The sequence below is a fragment of the Pogoniulus pusillus genome, chromosome 1, assembly GCF_015220805.1.
Source record: "Pogoniulus pusillus isolate bPogPus1 chromosome 1, bPogPus1.pri, whole genome shotgun sequence".
NCBI lineage: Eukaryota > Metazoa > Chordata > Aves > Piciformes > Lybiidae > Pogoniulus > Pogoniulus pusillus.
In genome coordinates this window covers 15,808,213-15,817,764 of record NC_087264.1, presented here as the reverse complement: position 1 = coordinate 15,817,764, position 9,552 = coordinate 15,808,213, and positions in this window count along the sequence as shown.

The following is a 9,552-nucleotide window of genomic DNA, read 5'->3' as shown; positions in this document are numbered from 1 at the left end:
ATTTCTAATTGGAGATGAAAGCTGTTGGGTGAACATTGACCTTGCTCCATTTCTGCAGCTGAATGGGAATAACAGAGGTCTCAGGTTGCAGAAGACACTGCTTTAACACACATAGTGTGAGTTCATAAACAAAGGGATTGATTTCCTGTGAGAAACGTTTGAGAGTTGTGCTAGTTTGAAGCAGGGTAGAATGTTTTGGTGAGAGGAACTAGATCATAGGCTGTGAAAGGAAAACAATGGTGATGTCTACTCCCCTCAGAGTCTTGCTGAAGAAGAAAGGAAAACATTAGATAACACTCTCGACATTTTCACCCACTCTGCTTTGGGCTTCTGACTGAGCTGCATCTCCCTAACCTCACCTTCCACTCACCTTTGCTTCTTAACCTCTTGGCTGAACCTCTATTCTTCCTTGGGACTGGGGTAAGGTTGAGAGGGGCAAGGGGAAGGTGCAGGGGTGGTTGAGAGCCCCTCCTGGGGACTCAGGTTTCTGGGAGGGGAGTTGTGTTTCTGTATTACCTTTTACCTTGCATATTTCTGTCTATAACTGTATATACTGTAAATATCTGCTTGTATATTGTGCTAGCTGTAAATAAATAGCTTCATTTATATTCCCAGAGCCGGCTGAGACTAGTCTGGGTGACTTCTAAAGTGTAGGGGGGCGGGTAACACCCAAACCATCACAACAGTAAAAATGTGAGGCTTAGGCTTTTGCATTGTGTTGCTTAGTCTTGATTCAAGTGGGAGTGATTGTGGAGAGCAATAAAGAGAAGTCTTACAGACAAAGAGCAATTCTGCCTGAAAGGATAAGGTCTTTGAGGTAAAAAAAAAAAAAAGAAAGAAAGAAAAAATAATTACAACAAGGGCCATAACTAAAAAAGAGCACATGAAAGGATGAAAGCTACATCATTTTCCTATTAAGGCAGAGAGTGAAGTACATTTTATGCTCAAGAGTTTCGAAACCATCAAGGCCCAGATCCCCAGTGGCACAAACTGCATTGTTTTTCACTTGTGTGTTCTTCTAATTTGCATTCATTAAAGACAGAGAATGAACAGAATTATCTCATTTATAACTCATGGCATGTGCCCACTCAAGACTCCTTTAGTTTGTATGCTTTGTCAGTGCAAATCAAGATCATCTTCTCTCAAGAGCATGTTCGTAAGTTCAATAACTTGGTCAGTCGAACTCCTTCCTGCTCTGTGTGGATGAACAGCAGATAATGAAATCTGCATCCACTCAGAGCTTGGAGTTGTTATGCCTATTTTTTGTGATGTTTTTAGCACCTTTGATTCAGGCAAGCAGGATCCAGTTCTTTGCTTACTCACAAAACTTGTCTGGCCCTGGAAAGTAATTCTGAAAACCAGTTGTCACCACCCTGCCAGGACCAGCCTGCTTGTAGCAGCTGCTTCAGACCTTTGGCACAGACACCCACCACGGGTTCCTGTTACTGCTACGTGGTGAGGGACCTCCCTTGATGGGACCTACTGCTCCAGCACAGATCTACATCTCTGAGAGTCAGACAAGGCTCAGAGTGTCATCAGCAGGCGGGAGTGTGAATGAGGAGTGATTGCGTACAGTTGCAGCAGTGTAGGACAGACTGAACTGGAGAGCTACAACCCTGCTCTGAGCCACAAGTGAAGAAATAGGTCACCAAGTGACACTGTCTTCATTCAGCAGGTGCCAAAATCACTTCGGACATCCATTCCCTCTTCTCTGCCTTCACCACAAAATCCCACTATCTCTCTCTTCTGTTTGCCCAGTCCTTGAGCAGAAACCAGACCCCCATGGCCTGCCCAAGGACAGGCTTTACCAGTACCATTAGCTCCCCTAGAAGCTATGTCCTGTTCTAGCTGATTAGACGCCTCAAAGGGAGCCATATCTTGCTGCCTGGGACTACGAAGCAGAGAGTACCTAAAGGACAGTATCCAAGGCAATTGTGAAAGAAGAGAAAAGCTATTCTGCCCTGAAAAGCACAGTTAGAACCACTTTACCAAAGAAGTTCCTTGATAAGAATGATGCTTAACTCCATACATATGTTAGGGAACCCTCTTCTTGGTGGCTAAGGAAATGTACTTACCTTACTAGGAGATGACTGCAGTCAGGTTCAACAGCTTTGAAGGGCAAATCCCCACACAATGAGTTTGGCTGGTGTGGGTCAGGCTCTGGTGCAGTTGGATGTTGAGGAATCTCAGGTTCCTTTGGAAATCAATCAGAAACGTCAGAGTAGAGGAAGTGAGGAAATCTCAGAAGGACAAGAAAGAGAATGTTTTAAAGATCACTGCTATGATTGTCCAAGACTGCTTTGCCTTCACTGTTTTCATAGGATCACAGGTTGTTAGGGGCTGGAAGGGACTCAAAGAGATCATCAAGTCCAACCCCCCTGCCAGAGCAGGACAATACTATCTAACAAAGATCACAGAGGAACACATCCACACAGGCCTTGAAAGTCTCCAGAGAAGGAGACTCCACGACCTCTCTGGGGAGCCTGTTCCAGTGCTCTGTGACCCTTACAGTAAAGAAGTTGCCCCTTGTGTTGAGGCGGAACCTCCTGTGCTGCAACTTACACCCATAGCTCCTTGTCCTTTCACAGGGACCAAGTGAGCAGAGCCTTTCCCCCCACTCCTGGCCAGCCTTCAGATACTTATAAACATTTATCAAATCCCCTCTAAGTCTTCTTTTCTCCAGACGAAAAAGCCTCAGGTCCCTCAGCCTCTCTTCATAAGCCATGCCCTCCAGTCCCCTCATCATCCTCATAGCTCTCCACTGGACCCTCTCCAGCAGATCCCTGTCCCTCTTAGACTGAGGAGCCCAAAACTGAACACAGTATTCAAGATGAGGTCTCACCAGGGCAGAGCAGAGGGGGAGGAGAACCTCCCTTGATCTGCTGGACACACTCCTCCTAATACACCCCAGGATCCCATTGGCCTTCTTGGCCACAAGGACACATTGCTGTGCCATGGATAACTTGTTATCCACCAGGGCCCCCAGGTCCCTTCTCCACAGGACTGCTTTCCAGCAGATCACCTCCCAGTCTCTACTAGTGCAGTTTATTATTCCTCCCCAGATGCAGGACTCTGTACTTGTCCTTGTTGAACTTCATCTGGTTTCTCTGTGCTCAGCTCTCCAGTCTGTCCAGGTCTCGCTGGATGGCTGCACAGCCTTCAGCTGTCTCAGCCAAGCCTCCCAGCTTGGTGTCATCTGCAAACTTGCTGAGCAGACACTCTGTACCCTCATCAATGTCAATGATGAAGATGTTGAACAGGACTGGACCCAGCACTGATCCCTAGGGGACACCACTAGTCACAGCTCTCCAGCTGGACCTGGCACCATTGATCACCACCCTCTGAACTCTATCTTGCGAACAGCTCCTAACCCACCTCACTGTCCGCGCTTCCATCCCACACTTCCTCAGCTTGCTCACTAAAATGTTATGGGAAATGGTGTCAAAGGCCTTGCTAAGGTTTCCCTGAATTTACCCCTTCCGTTATGGCATCATAAAATGTTATTAGGTTAGTCAAGCATGACCTCCCCTTGGTAAATCCATGCTGACTACTCCTGATAACCTTCTCCTCCAAGTGCCTTGAGATGCCCTTCAAGCATAAATAGCATGGGATTTTTCTGAAGGATTGTAACCTTTTAAATTTTCACAGTCTTTTATCTGTCAAAACTCTAAGTCACTCTTAAGTGTAGTAAGAGTCATAAGGGCATGAAAAGGTCTTTTAAAAAATCTATTTATTTTATTTATAATAATACTGCTATTTCTATTCTTGAGTTTTAGTATTATTGAGCTTCAGGGAAACTGAGGCAGAAGGATATGAGAAACCAAATCCACCAAGCTCCTTAGGTCTATCACCACTATTGAATGAAAGTTTCTGCCGTATGACCAATGTTTCATTGGCCTCAAATAGCTGTTTTCTCTTGGTATGGCTGTATGGCAAAGAAACAGTTGTTGAGCAGCCTCTCCTGGTACGAATGAATTACTGCTTTCCCAGAACAAATAGGATTCAAAGTGTTTTCAACTCCAGGTACAATTACTGCAACAAAGTTTTTCTTTATCACTTTACCACGATGTCAGTGAAAATCTGAATGGATTTACAACTACATTCTGTAAATCATCTGTTAAGCTGAATGGCTACTAAGATGCAGGGTATATTTTCATAGAATTGGGTATCTGAGAAGATGAATCATCCCACTGCTTTAAACAGCTCATGATCTAGAATGTGTCAGACTCCACGTGCTTTTTTCTGTGTACAGGCTCTGAAATCCCTTTTCAAGCAAACACTTAAGGACATTCGTATTACGAAAACCACTTAAGCACTGCTGTCTGTGATTGACTTCCATTTAATTATTCTGCTGAATCTAATTTTCAAGCAACTTTAATTACAGTCAAGCTTAAAAATACACTTAAAAGTCTGGGTTTTTTTTTTAAATCATGCATAAATATAGCATATAAAATGTTCTTTGTAAGTTACATGTGGTGTAAATAAAGCAAGTTAGGGCCAGCTCTGTCTATGTTTTTGTGCTATTAACTCTTTACTATCCTCTCAGCTACTAGCAGACTTGATATTTAGGCCAACTAAACTAGTATCTCATGTGGTATAGAAAACTGTACCAATGCCATCTCACTGAGACAGTACAGTATTATTTATCCCAGCAGAAATGGAGATGCAGGCAGAGTAGAAAGTGTTGTTCCACAATGCTGAATATTAAGCTTTTTTCCTCAAAAATTAATGTTGAATTCAAAGCAAACCTCCCAAAACATTCAAACAAATAATAGTGCAACAAGTTTGTCAAGGCCAGTTCACATACTGTGGCCCATGATAAACAAACAAAACCCAAACCCACCATCATTTGTTCAACTGCTGGGTAAAAGTCTACTACAACATTTTCCAAATTAAGAACAGAAAAAAATAAGCAAACTTGCAGCAATGTGTTCTTTTTAGGGCAGGCATTTTGGTGCAAGACACAAATCTGACAGCAAGGTCACACCAGATGGTTGTCCTACTAGAGTGAAAGCTGGTAAGTAGTACAAGTACTTTCTTATGCCATTTCCACCATCTCCCTGACAGTCTCCTCTGCAGGGAACAGAATTTAGTAAGAAAAAAGTAAGGCACTCACTACAAGAAAGACATTGAGGTCCTCAAGCAGGTCCAGGGAGGGGCAGTAAAGATGGTGAGGGACCTGAAGAGCAGATCTTGTGGGGAGCTTCTGAGGCAATTGGTATTGGTAGTCTGGAGAGGAGAATGAGGGGAGATCTTTTTTGTTTTGTTTTGTTTTGTTTTTTTACCTGAAACAAGGTTGTGAGAGTTGAGTGTCCATCTCTTCTTCTTGGAAACAACTGATAGGATGAGAGGAAACAGACTGAAGTTGCACCAGGGGAGGTTTGGAGCATATATTGGAAGAACTTTCTTCATAGAAAGGGTTGCTGAACACTGGAATAGGCTTCCAAAGGAGGTGGTTGTATCCCCATCCCTGGAGGTGTTTGAAAGACGCAGAGACATGGTGCTAAAGGACATGGTGTAGCACCAGACTTGGTGTAATGAAGGGGAAATTGATTAATGAGATTGTATTTTTCCCCAAACCACAACACTTGGTATTTAGATAATGCTTGGAATGACAATCCTAAATGTCTTTTCCAAACAAAATGATCCTGTGATTCTACAAAACTATTTCCTGAGCTGTCCACATGGTACACAAGCCTTTTAGCAGCAAGCCTTTTAGCAGCATCCTTCTGTAGGAGTAGGTGTCATTCAGCTAAAATGCTTCATGCATTCCATTAACAGCCAAAGCAATGTCTTCTAAAGTTAACATGGCACTTCATGGTCACAATACAATGAAATATAATTTTCACATGAAATATAATTGTTCAGTTTTCATATATTCTTAATGCTGTAGAGCCTCTTTGTTCTAACAATGTGTGTAACCATTTTAAATGTCACAGTACAAAGTAATTTTCACTGCTCCTTGATAGGCCATGTAGATATATATGTATTTTCTGAATAAGCTTTTCATCATTTTCTCTTTGAAAATGTGTCCTCAGTGACCAGTGTGGCCTTCGTTACATTAAGATGCATCACTTCAGTTGTGGATGGCTTGGAAAACAAATTTGCTGTGACTTTCCCTGTGAATGACTGTGGCTACTACTAAGACACTTTATTTTCTTCTGTAGCAGCCACTTTTGTGTTAGTATTTCCTTTCAAATGCTTAAGCTCAGCATTTCACTATTTCACATTATGAACAACTAGAAACTTCCACTCTGAAAATGAGAAAATTTGGGGAAATTATTGCTAAGCCTTATAAAACATTTCCTTTAATTGTTGCATAAAGTGCAATGCCTATTGCTCTTTCAGTACTTCCAGACTTCCTGGAATGTTACTGTCACAGTCACAATTACAGCCCCTGTAAGGATGTAAATTAGCTTAGCTAGGAGTATATCTAGTGACACCTAAAACTGCTCTTAGCAGCACCCATAGACCTTGACCATGACCATCCAGCACCTTCTGTGTCCTGGGCCAGTAGAGCTGCACTCTACACAGATGACATCTACCCCACAACTGGTAAATGTGATGAAATCTGATTTCTAGAACACAATACAGGTTGCCAGTTTTTATGTAAACAAGAGCTATTTTGAAAATACATTTCAAACATTTTTGCATTATAATGACATCTGATATTTCTGGAAACACTGTATAGAGAAATTCATGATTGCATCATGTACAAGGAATGTAAATTCTTGCTGCTTGGAACCCAGAAAAGTGATCTGAAAAAGGAAACAGCTTTCAGCAAAGCAAATAGATTCAGTCATGTGGAAATTCCCCTGGAGAACAACAAAGCTCTGTCAAAATGCTCCCAGGTTTTTGCCTTACTCTAAGCAGGTCCTTCAATTTGCAAACAGTAAAGAATTTGAAGGAGTCTTCTCTTTCAGTTCTCCTCAAACTCTCACTTGACCCTTTCTGCAAATAGACAGAGACACATCTTCATTTCTTTCAGTTCTGCTATATGCTTCTAGAGGTTGTTTTTCAGCAGCTGACAATGCAGGAGATGGTACAAGCAGTGAATCAAACCTTGGCCAACACTTGACTGTCCTGACACCTGCCTCTTAGGGGCAGCTGTGCAAAATCAGAGTCCCAGCGTCACAGCATGGTGCAGCAGGCTAAGCGCAGGATGTTTATTTTCCTATGCAATTCATCAGTCTTTCACAATGCAGGAGGAGAACTCTTCTTTTCTTTTTGTTTTGTTTTGATAAAGGTTAAAACCAGGAGGAAACGTTTCTTCAGGTAGGGTTTTACAGTGAAAACAAAGCATCATGAGCTGCCGTTTTGTTTTGCTTTCTTATACAGATTAGACCTTCTGTGCCTCACATCACAAGCTGGCTTGAACAGCATCTGCTTACAAAAGGCAAGAAGTGACCCTGGTATGTCACAGACAAGGAGGCTGTATCCTTGTCAGTCCCAGCACCTGATGGCCTTGGCCTGGAGGGGCAGCAGCCAGAACTGTTTCCCCAAAACAGGCAGAGCTCACAAAGGCTCCCTTTCCTATCAGTAGAGGAAGTCTCTGCCTGTGTTTTGGAAACCTGTTCTTCAGGTGGGCCGGATGCTTACCCTTATAGCTTCCTTTTCAGTTCTTCAGGCTCTGTTCAGGCAGATGAATTAATTTACTGTCCTTTTCCTATATTAACTTCACTGTAAATATGAGTTTTGTATAACCAAAAAGTTGAAAGAGCTACTACTCAGCAATACAATGAGAGTTCCAGTGGGACTGTTGGGATAGCCATTTCTAAAACATGTAGTGAAAAGAAAAGTAAAATAACCTCAAGCATTTTTCAAGTCTTCAGTGTTAAAGTGAAAAAACAGGTTTTGTTTCTTCTGCACGCATGGCAAGTTTACATTCAAGTGATTGCTGTCAGGACAGCAGTTTCAATCAAGGGCACATCCAAGGAAAACTCAGGTATGGCAGAAAACACTGCTTAGCCTTATTCACCATCCTTTGTTGGATCTGGATTGATTTTGAACTTGCTTATGTTAAGCATAGCCCTGTCTCTTCTGATACCCATGGTATAGAAGCCTGTGGCAAACCTTACTGATATTTTCTGCATCTTTACAAATACCTGTTTAAAACTATTCTTGGGACTTAGAATTTTTGTAGAATCAACCAGGTTGGAAGAGACCTCCAAGATCATCCAGTCCAACCTAGCACCCAGCCCTAACCAATCAACTAGACCATGGCACTAAGTGCCTCATCCAGTCTTTTCTTGAAGACCTCCAGGGACAGCTACTCCACCACCTCCCTGGGCAGCCCATTCCAATGCCAATCACTCTCTCTGTGAAGAACTTCCTCCTAACATCCAGCCTATACTTCCTCTGGCATAGCTTGAGACTGTGTCCCCTTGTTCTGTTGCTGGTTGCCTGGGAGAAGAGATCAACCCCCACCTGGCTACAATGTCCCTTCAGGTAGTTGTGGACAGAAATGAGGTCACCCCTGAGCCTCCTCTCCTCCAGGCTAAACACCCCCAGCTCCCTCAGCTTCTCCTCATAGGGTTTGTGTTCCAGGCCCCTCACCAGCTTTGTCACCCTTCTCTGGACACGCTCCAGCACCTCAGCATCTCTCTTGAATTGAGGGGCCCAGAACTGGACGCAGTACTCAAGGTGTGGCCTGAGCAGTGCTGAGTACAGGGGAAGAATAACCTCCCTTGTCCTACTGGCCACACTGTTCCTGATCCAGGCCAGAATGCCATTGGCTCTCAGCCATGTGGGCACACTGCTAGCTCATCTTCAGCCTACTATCTACCAGTACCCCCAGGTCCCTTTCTTCCCGGCTGCTCTCCAGCCACTCTGTCCCCACACACTTAAGTGGTAGCTTCACACTTAAGTGGTAGCAGCATCAGTAAAAATTCAGGCTGAGGACAAGGAAAGATGGTCATGATGAAAACTGCATTTGAAAACCTTCTCTATTAATGTCAGTGTGGGTCTTTGCATTAAATGATAGGAGAGGCTTAGGGCAACAGTGTAGAGATGTTAATGGTTAATGTAGTGAGACGTGCTCCTCTGTAATTGCCTCTTGTCATTTCTGCAGTGTCCATGAGATATTGCAAAGACAGGGCCCAGTTTACAACCCCACGTCAACTTCTCTCAGACTTGAAGGTAAGTTTTCTTTTTGGCCAAATTGTCAAACTCTGTTGTATTAACAAATCTAGCTAGAAGGTATCACTTCTGGTTTGGAAAAGGCAAAAAGGAGCCACACAGTATTAGGTTATAGCTTTTAGAAAAGAAGAACAGGCAAAATAAAAAGCTGTGCTCCGGGATGATACTTTCAGCCATCAAGTAAGAGGGTTTGCCTCCAATAAAATTGGTAAAACTGTTCCCCTCTCATTTAAATCTGTCAAGTTTGGTCCATTGATTGTCCTAAAGAAAGTAAGCACGCAAAGGCAGAAGTAACATGGAAAAGAACAAAAAGAGCAAACACTAGACAACAAGGTGTAAAACAGCTTAGGAAAAGTAAGAGAAAATAGAACTCAAGGGCACCACAGAAAGCTGAAAATAAATACCTCTAGTGCT